This window comes from Lissotriton helveticus, chromosome 9 (genome assembly GCF_964261635.1).
Source record: "Lissotriton helveticus chromosome 9, aLisHel1.1, whole genome shotgun sequence".
NCBI lineage: Eukaryota > Metazoa > Chordata > Amphibia > Caudata > Salamandridae > Lissotriton > Lissotriton helveticus.
In genome coordinates, this window is record NC_136070.1 from 702,376,226 (window position 1) to 702,398,061 (window position 21,836).

Consider the following 21,836-nt stretch of genomic DNA (forward strand, 5'->3'; position numbering starts at 1 on the left):
ATTTGCCAACACAAACATACCCAGATGACGAGATTCCACTTATGAGTGGGCTGATGGGTACTTTTTCCTCAGACTCTGTATCTTCTCTATCTTTTATGTCTTTGGGTATAACAATGTTAACTCTCTAGATCAACTGTGTGGTCTTGGTACAAAATGGGACACTATTAGGTTCCTGAGAGGGGGATATATATAGACATCTCTTTCTTTCTTTCTTCAGACTTGTAGTACCTTTCGTGTGTTTTACTAATCTCATCAGCAATCAATGCCCAATGTTTATTGATGATTTTGAGGATTGCGTTACTCTGTGTGCAATAGGTCGTTACACAAATCATCCTCTCTTGGCTCACGCCATTCTTTTCTTGTGTTGTGAGGAGTGCTTCACGCAGGCTATACCATGCCCGCTTCTGCGCTTTCTTAATATGTCTGCGTGGATAGCCTCTTTCAAGGAGTCTTGCGCTCAGATCTTCAGATTCTTTAAAGTAGTCACCTCTCCTTGTGCAATTACGGCGTACTCCTAAGAATTGGCCTACAGGTAGGTTGTCCCTTAAGCGCCGGGGATAGTGGCTATTGTATTGTAGTAGAGATTTACGTTTGGCTGGTTTTCGGTCTAGGGTAGTGGAAAGTTTGTTGTCCTCATGGAAGATGGTTATGTCCAGGAAATCCACTTTGTTGTTGTTTTGGATCAACAGCCTGTCCAAAACAGCCTTGTACTCTGCTGTCAGATGTGCACTGAATCCTTGAAGTGTAACAGAGCATTCCTGAATTGGGCAAAGGACGCTTCTTTCCTAGCAAGACAAGGATTTCTGACTCGGTTGGAAGACATGAGCTAGTAATTGCCCATGTCTGCCAGAAAAGAGGATGATTAGGTTACTGGAAGGACGTGCAAACAAAGACCTGTAGCTTTTCACGATAGAGGTTCTAACAAGCTGTTTTCAGTGGGAAGGGAGCATCAGAAATGGATGGTGCAAGAAACACAAGATAGAGGGGACAGAAAAAAAATAGTGGTGAGAAATACAATGCCTGAAATACTTGGAGGTCTAATTACAGACCCCTCCCAAAGATCTGACAGATACTTTAGAGGTACCATGATGATTGAAGACGACCACTACGCTCAGGATTTACGTGAGGGGAATATTTCAGTGCACCAATGCCATGGAGAGATAATGTCAAAAGTCAGCCCAAAATCCAGTAAATTAGGAGGCAGATATAGGTCAAGGTTATCTACATTGAAAACCAGGAAAACAGGTGATGTTTCAGTAGGGGTTCAGCAGACAAGAATCAAACGGAGATAACGTCTGGAGAGTTATGGAGCCCTGAAGGTATGGAAAGAGCTTAAACTATGGAGCTAGTTAGGTCACTTCCTGAACAAAAAGTATTCCTGTGTGTCCTGGTAATGTAAATTACTGCCTATATAGGTAACCAGGTGAGCATGTTATACATTGTGATAGAGTCTTGAAGCACACATTCCTTTTAGTAAGGCCCTAAAGACTTGGTTTTTTACTCTATAACAGATGGTCTTGGGGTCTGAGATCATGGAACTTTTCTGCCCCCCCCCCTTCAGAAGACTAATCGCTATCAGCTCCTTGACACCTTTGGACATTTGTTTGTGCTCTATAAGTCTTTTCAATTTAATTTCAAGTGACTACTAGGACCTGACGAATGTATGTAATTATCCCGCTGTATTTCTCCCCTCTGGTAATCAAAACGCGGTCGTTACAACAACCGCGTTGTGATTCCGCACACCATTACTCCGCAAGTCGGAACAACGACTTGCGGAGGGGGGGGCGCTAGATGTTGGAATTGTATAATTTACTATTCCAACTCCAGTCTGTGCGGACAATAGGGAAGGTGTTGGATTTTAAATCCAACACCTTCCCCCACCCTCCGCAAGTCATTGTTCCGACTTGCGGAATAATGATATGCGGAATCACAACGCGGTTGTTGTAAACGACTGCTTTGTGTTTCCCAGAGGGGAGAAAGATTTGTGGTAAACGTTGTTTACTGGACCTGACACGAGCTAGCCCCACCCCTCAAGATATGAGCAACCTAAGCAGACAAAAGGGATTAAGAGGTGAGAAAAACCAGGGCCGGCTTTAACGCTGGTGGCACCTGGTGCAACAATCACTTTTGGCGCCCTCCACGCCCCATGACTGCCTCCTCAGATTTTCTCACTACCACAGGGCAAAAGTGTCCCTCATCTCTCCAATCATAAGATGTTGCTAAACACAGGACCCCCCTGAGGTCAGCGCCTAGTGTGGCCACACCGGTCACACTGCCCTAAAGTCAGCCCTGGCAGCCCTAAGACAGGACCAAATGTTCCTGTGAGGATTCATCCTTTTACATGTGCAGTCAAGCTCAGCGTCTCTGGTAGAGAACTCACCAGGTCCTGTTCAATGTCTTATAATGAACAAGTTCAAAAGGTTATGACTTTTTTGAGTCACAATATTTTTTCACTTATTCTTCCTCTATCTTTTCCAGTGAACGAAATGCTTGCAACAGTTTAGAAAAACCCTCATGTTTTCCTAAGAGGGGTCTCAACTATGGACATCAATCAACAATAGGCAGGAGTGCATCTGCCAATACCTGTCTTTCTCTTTGGTACCCCTTGTTGGGAAGTGAATGTCCCCTGAATGGTATCCGAGTGTGTAAGGCTGTCCTAAGTGACCCAACTGCATTTGAGCATGGTTTTCTAATTAGTACATGCCAATTATCAGGCTAATCCAGTGTGTTTGCTGAGGTCTAAACCTATCATTGGTAATTCAAAGTACAGGAATGGTTCTGTGACCTAGAGGGGCATATCAAGTGTGCCCTCTTTTAATGACATGGGGCCACTGTCCATGGCCTGGGTTGCTGACATGAAGCAACGGTGGCAGCATAGCAAATCTTTATGAATTAATAGTCCTGGCCAGACCATTTTTTCTGTGTCAGAAAGGAGGGGTGCATATTATCCCCATTCAATTAATGGTTCTCCTTCATAATAGCACCTAGATTGGTATGCTGACATGCAGTCTGTGTGTTCAATGTATGCGTATCATGTGTGTGTTGCACATGCATGATAATGTGGCTGTGTGCTCTGTAATATGGATATATTTGTTGGAACAAGTGAGATCCATTTTAGATGCCCACTGGTTTAGCATGGCACAAGATGTAGGACTTGGATCAGTATCTAAATATCGAGGGACCGAATATCGACTTACCAAAATATCGACTCCAAAATATCGAGGGACAGAATATAGAATGCCTATCTACAAACAGGTAAGTACTAAAATATCGATTCCAAAATATAAAAAGTTAAAATATAGTCAACTAAAATATCGAATTTTTTAAATGTATTAAAAATAAACACAAATAAATAAAACATAATTAAAATAATGTAAAAAAGCTTAAAATGTAAAAATAACAAATGAAATGTAATTTTTTTGAAAATATATATTTACTTAATAATATTATAAAATAATTATTTATCTTAATTATAAAATATTTAGAACATTATTACAAATATATTGACATATATATAAATAAACATTATTTAAATATAAAAATAAACAATATATAATAATTAAAATAATTAAAGTAATAATTTTTATGGTAATTAATAATCAGTGCAACAGTAGTGAAAGTGTTGGATAGCATAGGGGTAAAAAGTACTATTCCCACTCCAGTGAGTGCAACAGTAGGGAAAGCTTTGGATAGTGTAGGGGTAAAATTTACTATTCCCACTCCAATGAGTGCAACAGTAGGGAAAGCGTTGGATAGCGGGAGGGTAAAAAATACTATTCCCACTCCAGAGAGTGCAACAGTAGGGAAAGCGTTGGATAGCGTAGGGGTTAAAATGACTGTTCCCACTCCAGAGAGTGCAACAGTAGGGAAAGCATTGGATAGCGGGAGGGTAAAAATCACTATTCCCTCTCCAGAGAATGCAACAGTAGGAAAAGTGTTGGATAGCGGGAGGGTAAAAATTACTATTCCCACTCCAGAGAGTGCAACAGTAGGGCAAGTGTTGGATAGCAAGAGGGTAAAAATGACTATTCCCACTCCAGAGAGTGCAACAGTAGGGAAAGCGTTGGATAGCGGGAGGGTAAAAATGACTATTCCCACTCCAGAGAGTGCAACAGTAGGGAAAGCGTTGGATAGCGGGAGGGTAAAAATGATTATTCCCACTCCAGAGAGTGCAACAGGAGGGAAAGCGGATACCGTAGGGGTAAAAATTACTATTCCCACTCCAGAGAGTGCAACAGTAGGGAAAGCGTTGGATAGCGGTAGGGTAAAAATGAATATTCCCACTCCAGAGAGTGCAACAGTAGGGAAAGTAGTGATTTAATATTTAAATAAGAATACATTAATTAGCAATACCAAGTTAAAATTAATTGAAATTAATTACCAATTACAAAATATTTTATAATTAATTAATTATAAATACCAATACATGTTATTTATTAACAATTAATTACCTATCAATAATTAATTAACAACTAATTACTTTTCAATACCAAAAATGTAATAAGATAAAAATACCAATTATTAAAAATTATTAATTCATTAACAATTAATTAATCATGTATCAATACATAAAAACAAAAATACATATTTACTTCATTACAATTAAATTACTTCCCACCCTATTCCCCTATAAACCCACAACCCGCTACAGAACAAAAACACAAAGTTAAATTAAAAATAAATATTAATTCATAAAAACCAAAAAATTAATTTACTATAATTAAATTACTTCCCACCGTATTCCCCTATAAACCCACAACCCGCAACAGAATTAAATTACACAAATGTTAAATAACAAAACAATCATTATTTAAAAAAAATATATACATTACAAATCCATACTACTATTATAAAGAGAGAACACAAACCTTCGAGCCAGGTAAACTCGGGAACCACAGCGCCAATCCACACACCCGATACATCGTTGAAATTGTCAGGGTGTGCAGATTGTCATAGGCTATATAAAATAAAAATTAAACGTAAATTTAAAAATTTTACTTAAAAAAAAGTAGTCCCCTGGAAGTAGCACCGGTCGCGACGTAGCGCTGGCCGCGACTTGCGTGATGACTAGGAGGAGCGGCGGACATGAGCGCGGGGAGGAGTGGCGGACAGGCGGCGAGGAGCAGCGGACAGGCAGGGAGGAGCGGTGATGAGCGGCGAGGAGCGGTGGTGAAGTCAGGAGTGCTGGGAGGAGCGGCGGCTCAGGTAAGGCAAAGGGACACGTAAAATATCGGGGCGGGAGGGGCCCGGGGCGGGAGGGGGAGGAGGGCGGGAGGTTGGCCCTGAAGAACGGCGGCTTCAAACACAAGTGAATAGGCATGTGGGACGACTGAGGCGTGCACTGCAGTCCCGACTCGCCATTCCAGGACACTGCGTCAGAGCGACCCGCGAGCTGCGCGTGCTTTTTTCCCCGCTTTATCCTGTTGGCTTAGATTTGCTGCATACAGTGGCATTGTTTTTTCCTAGCTGTGCTCTTTGAAGTCAATGATAGAGCTCAGTGGCATTAGTACCGGCTAGGGCGGGGGCCGGGGCGGGCGGGGGCCTGGGCGGCCGGATGGCCCAGAAGCCTCATTGCCCCCGGACAACGTCGGGGCGGGCTGCTAGTATAATATATATTTTTAACACATATACTATCATACATGACACTAATTTCTTTTCTCGATATTATGGACAACGATATTTTAAATTCGATATTATGAGAATCGATATTTCTTACCTTAATTTCGATATTCTAAGCAACTATATTTTGGTAATTCGATATTCTGTCCATTCTTTACTTTTTATTCGATATTCTGGGCAGTCGATATTTCTGAATCGATATTTAGGGTGTTCACCATAGGACTGATCTAGTTTCCCCAACCAGTGGATGTGTATTGCTTTCACTCCTGGAGTCTGACGGTGGAGACCCAGACACTCAATGGAGGTAGGATGGAGACAGGGCTTCCCTTATAAAGTGTAAGTGTAGCAAGTGGTTGCAGAGCAAAGTCATTTTTGATAGACAGCGGGGGCAAGTGGTGATCCTGCATATCATAGGGCTTATTTACAAGCTTATTGCGCCTCCGGTACGTCACTTTTATTGGTGTACCGGCAGCGCAATGGGCTTCCCCATATTTTCAAGGTCATGTAATGTCACCCTGTGTGACTTTTCATGGCCTTGTAAATATGTTTCCCTTCCAGTCATAACTTTGCTTGTAAGGGACGTTACATTGGTGTTGCTGTGAGTGTTCCCAAGCAACATCCATGGAACTTGACGCATTCCCAGATTTACATTTTGTAAACCTGGGAGTGCCTCAGAATCCTACACATCCTCAGGGGATGCGTAAGGAGGCACAACAAGGAAAAATACTTACATTTCTGCAGCAAACAGAAAGAGGAAAATGACTTTAATGATTGTTTATGTGCAGGAAGGTGTCCCTTCCTGCACAAAAACAATCATCCCCTCAGCACAGGCAGCCTTGTAAAATTGTGCAAGGGTGTCTGCTCTGGCGCATGGCTGCTGTTTGTGCCCTCGCACAGGGGAGAAGATACAGTGCATTCCTGTCTTTTTATTTTGACTCATGCAGCGCAGCAGGAAGGCTTACTGTTCTGCCATGCGCCAACACATTGTAAATGAGACCTTCTGTTTTTAAAGGTGTGGAAGTTATTGTGTGAGGGCCTGCCATTTTGTCTGTCACTGATTGCTACTTTTGGAAGGCTCATGACTGCCTTGTACTAAGTCTTCACACATCACTGTGCCCATGTTTATAATACTCCTGCTGGAACCAGCATCATCACTACCAGCTGTGGGAGCCATCACCTAGAACAAAGGCTGTGTCTGTACTGAAGCCAACCCTAATGAGCGCCAGCTGCAACCATGAACCAGCATAAAAGCACTCTGGCTCCACACAACAGCAACCACAGTGCTCCTGACCGGACCATAGGTTTGCAGCGGTACCGAAGACATTGCCAAGTAAGTAAACATAATTGGGTCACGCTCGTGGTACCGCCACCAGTAGTGCTGCCTTTGGCCCGCTACTGTGTGCGCAGGTTATTACCGCTCGTAGCAAGAACCCGTTTATAATGCCGTTTTCACCCTCTCTTGTAATCTAAGTGCGCACAGGTCTCGGACCCCCGGCAGAGACCCTTGGAACTTTGTCCCCTGTAGTTAGGAGTAAGCATTAATCATGTATTTATACAAATTTCCTTTCTCATTACCACAGCAATTAGCCAGCGCCTCCAGGTATTAGCACCTCTTACCGCGTAAATACCTCATTCCGGCTAATGCCAGAATTCGCCACTACCGCCTGAGCACTGAAGGCATTACCGTTTTACACTTTAGGCACCTGACGCTGCCTCACACATCACGTGCCTAAATACCTACGTGTTCTCAACCACATGTGACTATGTTTGTCCTGTCCCATTTTTTTACTTACAGGTACAAACGGAGAGGAATCACCTCTCACAATTACAGCACTGTAGCGTGTGCTACAAATACAGGGTACAGACAGCACATTAGACCCCTGTACCACCCCCACACATATAAAGGTCCTGAACAAAGCCAATTTAGAAAAAAGGCCTGGCTGAAACTAGTAGACCACACTGGACGTTGGAGACCATAAGTCTATCCCTACACGTCCTAAAGCCTTTTTTTTTTAACCCTGCCAGGGGCCCACCAATAAAGTAAATGTTTGGGACCCCTTGGACAGAATTTTAAAACCTTACTCAATGCACCAGCACCCACACTCTCGTAACAAAACCCGGTCCGCTGTAGTCAGACGTCGTAGCACACCTGAGGTACACTCGGTACCTCGGGTGGGGCCCGATGATGAAGCATGCCACCAACTAGGTTGGTGGGTGAGGGCCTTTATAAAAAAACAATTGTTTTTTACTTTGCAGACACTACACGTACATTGTCGAAGTAGCTAGTTTTTCTTGTTTTCTCATCACGTTTAAAGAGACATCACTGAAGATGCAAATCAGTGTCCGCCGAAATGTATTCCAACCAGCGCTTGCCATATTGAGTCCTTCTCTGAACAGGGAAAAGTGAGGCATGTCTTCCAGAGACTGAGAGAATGTAAACACAATCAAAGTTAAACCTGAATAACCTTATCAGTAAGGCTCTTTTCAGCAAACAAACTGATGAATTGATATACCTGTTGCCCAGTGTAAACCACTTAATGAAACCTCCACCTGTGCCTAATTTCATGTCACCTTGACTTACGGGACAGGACCAGCCTAAATAATGATGAGAACAACCTAGAGTGGGGAAGAGCAGCCTGAGTGGGAGCAGTATTCCAGTATAATTTTATGATAATTTAGCGGAACTAAAGGTTGATGGTGCTTGGGAGAAACTTTGGTGAGGGGTTCTCTTCTATAGGTAATTGTTTTTCAACATTTACTAACAGCTTCTTAGGGAGAATACTAACACCCATAGTTGCTGATGCTACTGGCTTACTAATGGCATTTTTACTTTATAAACGTTGCAAGAATAAAACGAAAGATGTTAAACGAATAGCAAGAAAAAGGACAAGAGAAGAAATAGAAATGGAGGATCGAAAAGGTGTTTATTATAGTGTAATGAAAACTTTAGAGGGTGTTAGGCTAAAGCAGATGCGAACACTGGTCTCTGCATTCTAAAATTATGTTATTAGATAGTAGTCTGATAAGGGAAATTGTAATGGTTAGGGATACCATCAGATGGGGGATTGATGGAGCCCGATTTTTGTGAACAAAATCTGCTCAATGGAATTCATCCTAATGCATGCTTTTAATAATATGTACGGAATTACTAACATAACACGAGAGTGTACAACACGTGAAATGTGCATAAGGCACGACAGTTTGATTTTCATGGTAAAAATACTGAATGTTATTCTGTTTTTCTAACTGCAGAAAAATAAACGACAAAAGAAAAAGCTTTATTCTTCGTGAAAGTATAGTGCAGGTTTTTAGAAATTATTCTCTGTTTTGCTAAAATAATTTAGGCCTTAGAATTGTTAGAGGATGTGCTTTTCCATGCTCCTGTCCTTCAAATGTTGCAAATGCTTCCTTAGAGTACAGATATTTAGCCTATGTTTTAGAATTCTTTCCTATCTAGGCCAGGGTTGTAGATGACATGAATGTAACTATTTCAATGTTTAAAAAGATTTGTAACCAGGTTATTTTCCTCTTTCTCTCTTGGAAATTATACAAAATTTAGACAGAGAGGCATATTTACAAGCCCCTTGCGCCAACTTTACGCCGGCGTTGCACCACTTTTGTGGCACAGCGTCGTCGTACACAATGCGCCATAATACGACTTCTTTACAACGTGGCTCATCTAGGGAGATGCGTCACGTTGTAAAGCCCTGCGCTACATTATACCTGCGTCGGGTATAATGTAAGCAGGGTGGGTGTTCCGTCGCAAGGAAGCCTAGTAAAAGTGACTCCCTGAAATCTACAAGATTTCACTGAGTGACTTTTACAACGCTCCTGCGTCAAAACCTTGTGCCTGCTTGAAGCAGGCGTAAGGAGTGATGCAATATGGTCGGAATAGGCATTCCTGACCATTTCTGGAGTTGTGTGGTGCTTACGACAATGCTTTAGCAATGCGCTGCCTTTTCGACAAAAGATGCATCACACATCTGTCAGTCCTTCCCCCTCGGTGTGCCGCATTGTAAATGCTGTGAATCCATGATGGTGCAAGGCTATTTTTCTGTCACTCAATTGAACTGGCGCATCTCTGCAAATATGCAGAGATGCGCCAGTCCTTTTACTTCTGCCCCAGAGTGGTTAGAAAATAGTATAAAGTCACTGTCAGTAGACTGTCACATCATCGTGAATAACCAATAGAGAGGCTTGCTGAAGAGAGGGAATGCAACATATTAACAGAAGACAGGAAGTAGCGTACTATAAAGATTCCTGTGGGAAAGTGTTCCTCAGCTTGTTCACAAGATTGGTGACCTGTCCCTGCGTTCGTGATATGCTGGATGCTGTGCTGATTCCTGATTTTCTGGCTGGTGAAACCTGCTAATCCTAAGAGACTTTTCCTAGAGACTTTGCACATCATCGGCTGGTGATGATGCTTTTGCTATACCCTAACGGCCGTGGGTTTAGCTTTCCAGACTAATTGCACGCTGTGCATTAGTATTTCCTTTCGTAAGTGAACTGTTGTTTTGCTGATGTTTTTCTCTCTTTCTCACTCCTCTATACCTGATGATTCTGATGTTTTTATGAATTAACTGTTATGATAATTGTGAATCTATTCTGTATTTTTATGAACCACATAATGACATTTTAATTTGTATTGGTGCTTAACCATTCATCCATTCATAATATGAAATAACAAGAAAAACTAATAGAAAAATAGTGTTTGTCTTTATTACGGAGTTATTTGGATATGTTTATAATGACCAATTAGATCCTCGTGGAGAAATAAAATTCTGTCTTTCATTATTTAGTCCCTTTTAGCTCTACCAAAGATTCATTGGAGGGCCTTTGATATTGCTAATTGAGTGATTACCCCCCCCTACGGTTGTTCCTATCGTATGGTCAGATCATGCAGCGGTGGTTTTTTATGTCCTTGTTAGAAAACACAAAAATCAACATGTGGCAAAAGAACCACTTAGGACATGCAGGGATTGGAAAAATATAGATGTCAAAATATTATCAGAAAAACTAGAAAATAACAAACCATCCAAGGTGTTAGACTCCCAATCAGCAGCTAATAACTACAACCAATGGCTCACAGACACCTTTAATCAAGCAGCGCCTATAAAGAAAGTGCGTCCAAATCGTGTAATACCGTCAGCCCCTTGGTTCTCTGAACCTTTAAGGTTAGAAAGACAGAAATGCCGTAATTTAGAAAGGCGCTGGCGAGTTAAATATGATAACAACGATAAAGATAGATACAAAAATGCACTGTCAGGTTACAGGAAGCTGTTAAGACTGGAAAAGAGCAAATATTTCTGTGAACAGATAGAAAAAGCACACAATTCCAGCAAACAATTATATCAGGTAGTGGCAACATTAACAACCTTACCTACAGCTAATAATTCAGACATTACCCAAGATTTCTGTAATCAAATGGCTGACTTTTTTAGGGCCAAAGTCACAGAAATCTTTGACAAATTCAACATCAATACGACAGGAGAATCATCAGAAAGCCTTAAGAACGCACAGCTCACATCCTCTTTGAACGAATTCCTCCCTCCATCACTGTCAGAAATAAAGGATCTCATCAAAGCTACAATGTCGGGTTCCCCTTTGGATCCCTGTCCACCGACAGTTATCAAATCAATATCTGACGTGGTAGCACCAATCCTGGAGAACATCTGCAGAACTATCTGCGAATCAGGAAATTTTCCTCAAATATGGAAGACAGCTATAATAAAACCACTCCTAAAGAAACCTACCCTTAACGTCTTGGAAGTGAAAAGTTATCGCCCTATAGCAGCCCTCCCATTCCCGTCGAAAATACTTGAAAAAGTTATAAACAAACAGCTGGCCGGCTACATTGAACATAACAACCTGCTAGACAGTACTCAGTTCGGGTTTAGAAGAGGCCACGGAACGGAGACAGCGCTCATAAAGGCGTCAGAGGAAATCAGACAGATCATGGACCAGGGTGGCACGGCAGTCCTGATCTTGCTGGATCTCTCAGCGGCTTTTGACACGGTCGATCATAAGACTCTGATCGACCGTGTCATAGCGATGGGCATACAGGGCAAAGCTGTGGAGCTTCTGGCTTCCTTTCTGTATAACAGAGAACAGTCAGTAAAGATGGGGAATTATTATTCACCAACGTTCTCGCTGCCTTGCGGAGTCCCCCAGGGATCCTCGCTAAGTCCGACACTCTTTAACATCTATGTGTCGGACTTGGCGAGGGTCATTAAAACCCATGGAATGGGAGTGACTTCGTACGCCGACGACACTCAGTTGGTGTTAGCAGTGCATAAAAACGGGAGTGAGGTGGCAGCCAACTTTCAGACAGGCATGAGAGCCATTAGCCATTGGATGGACAGTAACTGTCTAAAACTGAACACCGATAAGACCGAGGTAATGGTGTTCGGAGACCTAAAACCAGCTTGGTCCCCGGTCTGGTGGCCGCCAGAAATGGGGAATCCACCCACCCCAGTCGAAAAAGTCAAAAATCTAGGAGTGATGTTCGATAATAAACTAAGCTTCATTAATCATGCCAATGCAGTAGTTTCCTCCTCATTTTTTATGCTACGAAGAGTGAAAAAGTTGCTACCTTTCCTTCCCCTGTCTGCCGGGAAAACCCTTATGTCCTCCTTGGTGTTATCCAAGGTGGATTACTGTAATGGGCTTCTGCTGAATGCCCAGGAGCAGGTTTTTAAAAAATTACAAATGGTGCAAAATGCTGCAGCGCGAATTCTGACCAAAACCCCCAAGTTCTCATCCATCTCTCCCATCGTTTATCAACTACACTGGCTTCCAGTAAAAAAGAGAACTAAATTTAAGGCTTTATGTATCATCTACAAGGCTTTGAACAGCCTAGGACCTGTTTTTTTTAGGGAATCACTGCCGATGTATGCCCCAAACAGAGCTTTAAGATCTGCCTCATCCGCATCTTTATGCATTCAACGGGTGAGAACAGTCACATGGGGAGACAGACGCTTCTTGGTGGCCGCCTCGAAGCTTTGGAACACCTTGCCCCTCTATATAAAAAACAGCTCATCACTGATGATTTTCAGAAAGCAAGTAAAAACTTGGCTATTTATCCAATAATGCTTAAGAGGTGCCCCTCTGTCTGCTCTGTCTGCTTAGCGCCGAGACACCACTCGTGGTATTTGTTGCACTCTATAAGTTTAAAAATAAATAAATAAATAATGACTTATGGGCCCGTCATTAGATTTACTTTACCGATTATTATATAGTGGTTGGTGTGGATAAGTGATCTGACAAAAATCCCCCAACGCTTCCACTGCATCATAGCATGGTCACACGGACAATTAACCAAATTTGTTGACCAATCATTCATTTTTGGCAAGCTGGTTAATCAATTAAATATGTCCAGTCTTAAGCAGGTCAAAACAAACCTATGCCCCGCATTTAGTACAGCTTTAAGATAAGGTTGCATATTAGAAGTGGTTAAGATCAGTTGTTTTTTTTAAAACACTAGACTTAGGATCTTCAGTTATTAATCTGAGATTATCCAGGTGTTTCATGCCTTCATTTTTCAGAGTACTTCTTCTAATAAGATCTAATTTTTCAGGCTTTCCCAAAGTATTCGGGTGGCCCATATTGCAAAACAAAATCGGACATAGGCCAGCCACGACATATGCAAGTATGAGCTTGACTTGAGACAGTCCCCGATTATAGCTCCATTTAGGCTGCAAGTTCTGAAGTTCAAACTTAATAACACAGTAAAATTGGCTGCAGCTTTATTAGGTCTGTAAGAAATGGGGCTCCCGTTTGGCGTGGCATATATATACTGAGTTGCTTTTAGGGGTAGCAAGAAGATACCCAAGGAACTAATTTTGTACCAGTTGTATGTCATATACTTTTTTGTGCCCTCAGATGCCCACCTCATAAAGTGCTATACTGAGACATTTAGCTTTGTAAATTGTCATCATCTCCTTGGGTGGATTAGAACCCAGTCGTCTTGCAAAGCTTCTAAGAGTCATGCAAGCTTTGCTAAATTGTTGCTTCTTATTGGCAATAGCCTTGTTCCAAAAACCATCTTTATCAAATAACATCCCCAGATAGGAAAAAGTATTTGTAAAGCCAATATTGGTGCTGTTTTTTTATATCTCTGCATGGCATGGTTTTCCTCCCACATTTTATAATAAACGTTTTGTTTGATTAACTAAAAGGCCATGGTCCTGCATATATTCAACAAAATTTGAAAGCAAGGTCTGAAGGACCTGTGGCATAAGAGCCATAAGAACGGCATCATCAGCATAGAGGAGGTCCGGGATAGGGCACATTCCTACTTGTGGGAGGTTTTTAGAGGACTTTTTTATTCAGAAGGGGGGAGGAGGAATAGGTGTCTAGTCTGTTCCTCAGGGTAGATACTTTAATCAAACGTGGACTAAGACACTTGTAACTACGTTACACATAGTTGTATAGATAACCCTCATAAACGCTATGTTTTTTGTGCGGTTTATCTTGGTTCTCCGCCCCACATAGACGTTGTGGCATTTATCATTGGGTGATCTATTGTGCTACATGCCAGCCTCAAGCCTGAGGTCAACTCTGGAGTAGCGTAGTATTGTCCAGAGAAAGGTGCCGCCACATGGGAAGGTTTAGCTTAAAAAACGTACCAACATCCAAAATCATTTATTCTAAAACGGATGTGGTCTGTTATTAAAAGAAACATTTGGGTATACAGATGGATCGTGTAACTGGGTCCTTGTATATCACTAGGAACAAACTGTCAACATGTTTCTGCTCCCTTTGGCCCAGCCGGGTCTGTGGAGCATTCGTCAGGACAAAAACAGATTTAAAATTGATACTCACACCCTTTGTGCAGTATATCAGGGGTTATAATTGCCCCCCGAACGGTCCGGGGGCAGCGCCAGCACCAGACGCGGAACACGCCTTCCTTAGCGGCCTGGGACCCACGTGTCCGTTACCCCCCGGGGACACGGAATCCGTTACTCGTAAAGGTTAATTGAGCCTTCAAAACAAACCACAGTGGGGGCAATTATAACCCCTGATATACTGCACAAAGGGTGTGAGTATCAATTTTAAATCTGTTTTTGTCCTGACGAATGCTCCACAGTCCCGGCTGGGCCAAAGGGAGCAGAAACATGTTGACAGTTTGTTCCAAGTGATATACAAGGACCCAGTTACACAATCCATCTGTATCCCCAAATGTTTCTTTTATTAACAGACCACATCCGTTTTAGAATAAAGTGATTTTGGATGTTGGTACGTTTTTTAAGCTAAACCTTCCCATGTGGCGGCACCTTTCTCTGGACACTACTACGCTACTCCAGAGTTGACCTCAGGCTTGAGGCTGGCATGTAGCACAATAGATCACCCAATGATAAATGCCACAACGTCTATGTGGGGCGGAGAACCAAGATAAACTGCACAAAAAACATAGCGTTTATGAGGGTTATCTATACAACTATGTGTAACGTAGTTACAAGTGTCTTAGTCCACGTTTGATTAAGGTTTTTAGAGGACGCCACAAGTGCCTCACCCACACTGTTTACATTTAGAATGAGAACAGGAAAAGGGCCAGGATGCACCCCTGTGTCACCCCCCTCTCTACCCTAAAGGCTTCAGTGCTATATCCCTAAGAACCGTATCTGACTCTGGCTTCACAACCAGAGTACAAGTCCCTCAGAAGGCTGATAATTGGTGCTTCCACCCCCATGTATTTCATTTTTTACCATAATTTAGCATGTATAATGCAATCAAAGGCTGAAGAGAGATCGACAAATGCTAAATAGATGTCCCCTTTTTAATGTTGACATATTTTCCAATTAGCATGTTGAAATTAAAACCCTGCTCAATTGTCCCAATCCCAGGGCGGAAACCGTATTGTAGTTCTGATATAACATCGTGTGATTCATCCAATCTTGTAGTCTATTCAGGATTATGCGACCCGCTATCTTGACTAAAGAATCGAGCAGGGAAATCGGCCTATAGTATGCTGGGTTTAGGCGGTCTCTTTTTTTATAAATAGGTACAATAATTGATTCCCCCATAATGGCAAGAACCCAGCTATACAGCATGCCCTCAATACTAAAATCAAGAGGGGCTCCCAAAAAACGATGGTATCTTTGTTTAAATCTAAAGGGATTATATCTGCTGCTGGGGCTTTCAGCCTTTATTTGTCTGTATTGCATTATTAACTTCCTCCAGTCTAAAAGGGGCAATGGAGGCAGTTTGAGACGAGTCAATGTTTTTTTTGTATGACTATATCATGTTCTAATGCTAATACTGTGGTAGGCAGAGAATCAATACTAGCAAAATGTGTTATCCATTCTTCCTCCAATATAGCCAACTCAATCCTAGGGACCTCATTTATTCTCAGTGGTGAAAAGTTAATTACCCAACAAAAGGCTCTGTTGTCATTACTGATGCTCAATTCATGTGGGGATTCCCAGGCCATATCGCTTAGCTATAATGTTCTTAGCTTCACAGAATGCTGATAATCATCTCTACAGGAACACACTTCAATGGTGCACCTAGGAGTTTTATGTAGTACCTCCTTTAGATGTCTACGGGCCTTTGTACATGGCGTATCAAACCAGCCTTTCTCCTCTTGTTTTACTTTCTGACTGGAAACAAAAATGCTCTTATTTACGCCCTGTGTAATAGACAAGAAAGCCTTAATAATATCATTAGGGGTGGTGGTGACATCTAGACACGTCTCAAAGGCTTCTCTTTTACTTTCTATCAATCGTCTGACGAACCCCTCCGGGACAATCTGCGTCCAACACAGGGAATAACCATTAAGACTTTCTAACTCAATTTCTTCTGCCTGTAGGGTTGTTTTACTATGTCGCTGTTCAGGGAATAGTACTGGTGATAATTGTAAACTCAAAGGAAAATGATCACTTAATGAAATCGAGTGTGTGTGAAAATTAAATACACGGGCAGCGCATCTGTTGGATAATAAAACATGATCAATAATGCTATGGCATTTCTCCCATTGAAAGTGTTCTTATGTAGGGCGTAAGAGGAAGAAATGTCATCAGCAAATGTGAGATCAAATTAAAATATTAATTAGTTGATCTTTTCCCCATATGGATTATGGTTAAAATGAGATTAACAAACGTATTCTGTGTTTAACATTCCACATATTTTACCCATCAATGTATTGCATAGACGTGTGTTAACCCCCCATAAAAATATCATATACTTCCTGCCGTCTGTGATAATGTGCTCCAAATCATCATTAAATGTCTGCAGAGTAACTGTTATTTCTCTCAGGGTGGCATTATTATAAAAATTCATTTTTGCTAACCTAGCAGGACCCGTCGAGTCACATACTATTAATTGATAATAAGAGTTATGTGTCACTATGGCGATGTTGATGAATTGTAAACTATTAGATATATAAGAGCATCAGCCCCCCTTTAATCTGCCATGAGTCGGCGGAGTGGTGAAAGTAAAGTATGTTCTATACCCATTCCAGTGGTAAACTCTAGACATTCTGAGTTATCTCTTTTACTCCGCAAACCTGCTACATTCCAAAATGTAAATCCCAGTAGTTCAGAAATGACGAGTGAAATTATGTGAATAATTATTAATCGAGGCAGCTGGCCTGTTACAAATAGCCGGTTGGAGAGCTGTTTCATGGGTCAGTGTAATTCCCTCTCTCAATAACTGGGAGGTGTTTCCTTTATCAGTGTGTTCTGCAAAGGAAGTTGTTATAGTGTCTTACTTGCTGTCTATACAAGCCTCCCCATTAAGTCAATCAAGCCGATCCAGATTTGACAGGCAATGGAAGTGATTATAATTTGGTACCAGATAGTCTAAATTCGCCATTGGTCTCAGATCGAGTCTAGTCTGCGGTCTATTATCATTGATTAAATTTGCGAGTTGATAAAAGTAACCCAGGGGGAGGGAAGAAGTAGTGCTTGTCAAGACATTGGTGGCCCCAGTCCTGCTCAAAACAGTCACCACCAGCTGTGGCATTTTAAAAGACAGTACTATACAATCACCATTCCGGGTTTTTTGCCTTTCCCTACCCATTTGATTTTCCTTGCCATCTTTAAAGTCATTAAATAGATGTTCAGTTAAACCTGTTCTTACGCCCAACCAATGTAGGGACTTTTTTCTTAATGAAATCCAGTTCTCCATAGTATTAGTAGATAAGGGGTAACATTAGGCAAGGCTATCACATATGTGGTGGCAGCCGGTGGGAGATCAACATGATCAGTTATATGTTCCATAGATTCTCTGAGATAGTCATCAGTAGCAGGAGTGGCTGCATCAAATCCAGGGTGACTGCCGCCACTCACCCCGAAGCAAGGCATACCTGATTTCAAACTCTCTCCACCCCTCATTCTACCATTTTGGTGCATGCATAGCTAAGGGGATACACCTTTGATCCTACCTATGTAATGTAAAAGATGTGCAGCCTGCACATCTTTTACCACCCCCCAGGCATGAATGACACCTTTGCTGTCTACCTCATGGAAGTCATCGATAGCCAAGGATTCCTCCAACTCTAAAGACATTTTCCTTGGTGACTTCAATCTGCACTGGAACGACACCAAGGATCCTCAGGTTAATGCCATCAAAGACCTCCTGGTCGACCAAGCCCTTACCCAAGACTGCTCACTCACCAACACACTCAAAAGGTTCCATTCTAGACTGGATCATCACTAAGGGATCAGCAGTCAAGCTTGTCTCTATACACCCATTTGACTGGTCTGACCACCATGCTATCACTTTCCTATTACCTGGTACCCACAAGACAAGGGCATCGCAACCGGTGATTCCTAAACGTTGGGTCAGAAACACCAAGAACCTTGATCACGGGGAATAGGCGGCTGGCTGCAAGTCTGACCCCTCCTCATATCACAATGGTCAATGACCTCAACAATCATTACTCCACGACTATAACTAACATTCTTCATGATCTTGCTCCACCTAAATTAAAAAGAACCCAAATCAAACACAGAAACCCCTGGTTCAACGGGTCCCTCAACAGCGAGAGGAGATCCCTCCGGCAGACAGAAAGAAACTGGAGACAGCACCCTTCAGCCGCACATTTAAAACTTCTCCGCCAGTCCAGAAATGCCTATAATAGGAACATCCTCAACTCAAAAAGAGAATTCTTCCGATCGGAACTGGGGAACGCCAAGAACAGACCTCGCAAGCTTTTTGAAATGGTCAAACATCAATCTAACAAACTGGCCAAAACCTCTAAAGAAACTCCCAAATCCCTAACATTATCGGAGGAATTCTCCTCCTTCTTTTCCGACAAAATCACTGCCATAGGAAACTAACTTAGATCCGCCACCTACTCCCAACACCTTCCGGATCTGTCCCCTCCCTCCGTGCTGCACCCCCAGGCGTCACCCAAAAACCAAGCGCACTGGGCCAACTTCAAAGTGTATGACGAACACTGCGTCTCAAAAATTCTATCCTCCTTAAACCTGAACAACCACTTTTATGACCCACCCCATTCTAACTGCCTAGCTGCCGCCGCTCAATCCATCATTCCTAGTTGGACTGCAATAATCAATACCTGACTCTCTGAAAGCCGGCCAAGTCCTCCCCATCCTAAAAAAAACATTGCTGGATCCTGCTTCCCCTTACAACTTTAGACCTATATCTAATATCCCACTCTTAGCGAAAGTTGTGGAGAAATGTGCACAACAGCAGCTGTGTCAACACATCACCAACTTCCACCTACTAGGTGACTTCCAATCCGGATTCAGGCCAGGACACAGCACTGAAACCACCATTCTCGGCATCGTGGATGATGCCCTCCAAACCCTTGACCAAGGCAAAACCTGTCTCCTAATCCTCCTAGATCTATCCTCGGCTTTCGATACGGTCAACGATAAAAAACTACCTGAACGCCTCATACTCAGTATGGGACTGGATGACCCTGTCATTGAATGGCTTAGGTCCTTCCTCCAAAGTCACAAAGATTCCTAATCAACGCTAACCTGTCCGCTCCCTCTCCGATCATGGTTGGAGTCCCTCAAGGATCAACCCTGTCCCCAACCCTCTTCAACCTTTACCTTGAACTGCTAGCCGAAGTACTACGCACTGCAAATATCTCCTACCACATGTATGCAGATGACACCCAGATCTACATCAAAATCTCTTCTCCTGAGGAGATTCTCTCCCTGAATCAGGCCTTGAAATTGACTGTCCAATGGCTCACCTCTAACCAGCTCAAACTCAACACAAAAAAACTGAATTTCTCCTAATATCCCCACCCAAAACCAACCCTGACATTCAGGAATGGATTAAGACAATCACAGCTTTAAACTGCCAACCGACCATAGTGGACTCTGCCAAATCCCTTGGAATAACCCTTGACTGCAGCCTGAACATGCGTGACCACATCAACTCAATGGCCAAATCAGCCAGATTTCATCTGAGGTACCTTAGGAAACTGAAGCCTTTCCTCGACACTCACGACCTAAAAATGGCTGTCCAGGCACTAGTTATCTCTAGATTGGCATATGGTTGCTCTACCCTCTCGGGTTTACCCAAGACCTCCCTGGCCCCATTAAAAGCCTGCCTCAACGCGGCCGCCAGACTTCTACCAGGCTCAAATAAATTCTACCACATTTCACCGCACCTGAAAGCTCTGAACGGGCTTCCTACTGAGGCCACAATCCAACTTAAATTGGCATGTATCACACACAAGGCTCTATAATCAAACTCCCCTGCATTTCTTGCCCAGAAACTCATGGTATCCGGAGGAGCCAGAAACTCCAGTTCCGCCAGAGACCTTTTGCTTAAAACAGCACGCTTGCAGGGAAAAAAGTACAAGTCGTGTTATGTAGTCCATTTGGGATTTGTCTATTTACAATAGTATTCAAAAGGACCAGACAGGAATTAGTTCTTGGTTCTACTTTCATTAATCATGTATATATAGACCCCAGTGTGTGTTTCATGTGCTGATCAAGAAGCCTAAGTGCCTCAGTTAAAACATCTAGGGCCAGATGTAGGACGGCGAATACCGGTCGGTAACGGCCGATTTCGGCTGTTACCGACCGGTAATTGGGAATTGACATGTAGGGGGCATATTATTTACAGAATCGGTATATTTACAGATTCGGTAAATTTACAGAATCGGTAAAATACCGAATCGGTAAATATACCGATTCTGTAAATCAATATGTAGGTGGCACTGTAATCAGTGCCACAGGCCCTTACCGAATCGTTATTTACCATGGAATACTATTCCATGGTAAATAACGAATTACAGTGTACATGCACATCTGTGCATGTACACCTGTGCCATGTGGCACACAGACATGCCCTAAGGGCATGTCTGTGTGTCACATGGCACACAAGCCCGAAACAGGGGTGCAACAGGGTGTCAAAGTGACACCCTGTCCCCCTTGTAAAATCGGTAATTTTACCGATTCGGTAATTACCGAATCGGTATTTGCTATTGAATCCTATGGGCTTCAAGGCCCATAGGAATCAATGGCAAATACCGATTCGGTAATTACCGAATCGGTAATTACCGAATCTTACAGATTCGGTATTTTTACCGAATAATTTACCTACATAGCATTTACCGAATTGTAAATACTAAATCGGTAAAATTCGGTATTTACCATTCGGTAAATTGCTATTACCTACATCTGGGCCCTAGTTTGCTATTAATTATATAGTTAGGGTCCAAGTTAGTTTTTGTCTGGGTTATTACTATTTGATGAAGGCCCTGGTTTTGACTATTTACTCACTTCTTCCGAGTCGTCCCCTTATTAAGGCAGGTACCTACAGGATGATTTTGGGGTTTTCTGACACGTTTAGGTGGTAGCAAGTTAGATGGGGAAATAGATTTGGAGAAATATTGAATACAACCGTTATCCCCGGTAGCCCCATTCTTATCATTGTCCTTTCTTAAGGCCCTGCCTTCACTGATACATGCGAGGTTCTCTGGGCCATTGATAAGGGCATGGGCCACATTTGCCAAAGTCCTTACAGAATCACCGCTAGTTAGCAGTGATTCTTCGACAGATGATATTTGCTTATCAATAGCCCCCATGGCTCCCGTAATGTACTTTAGTAGGGATAGTTGGGATTTATCTGGAGACTGAGACTGGGACTTTCCGGCAATGGTGGGATGCTTCCTCGAACCCATTCTCGAAGGAATGTTCTTGGGGAGAAGGAAAATGATACCAATCACACGAGATAAGTCAATACAGTAAAGTAAGGAGGCACTACAAGGTTATTACAGAAGT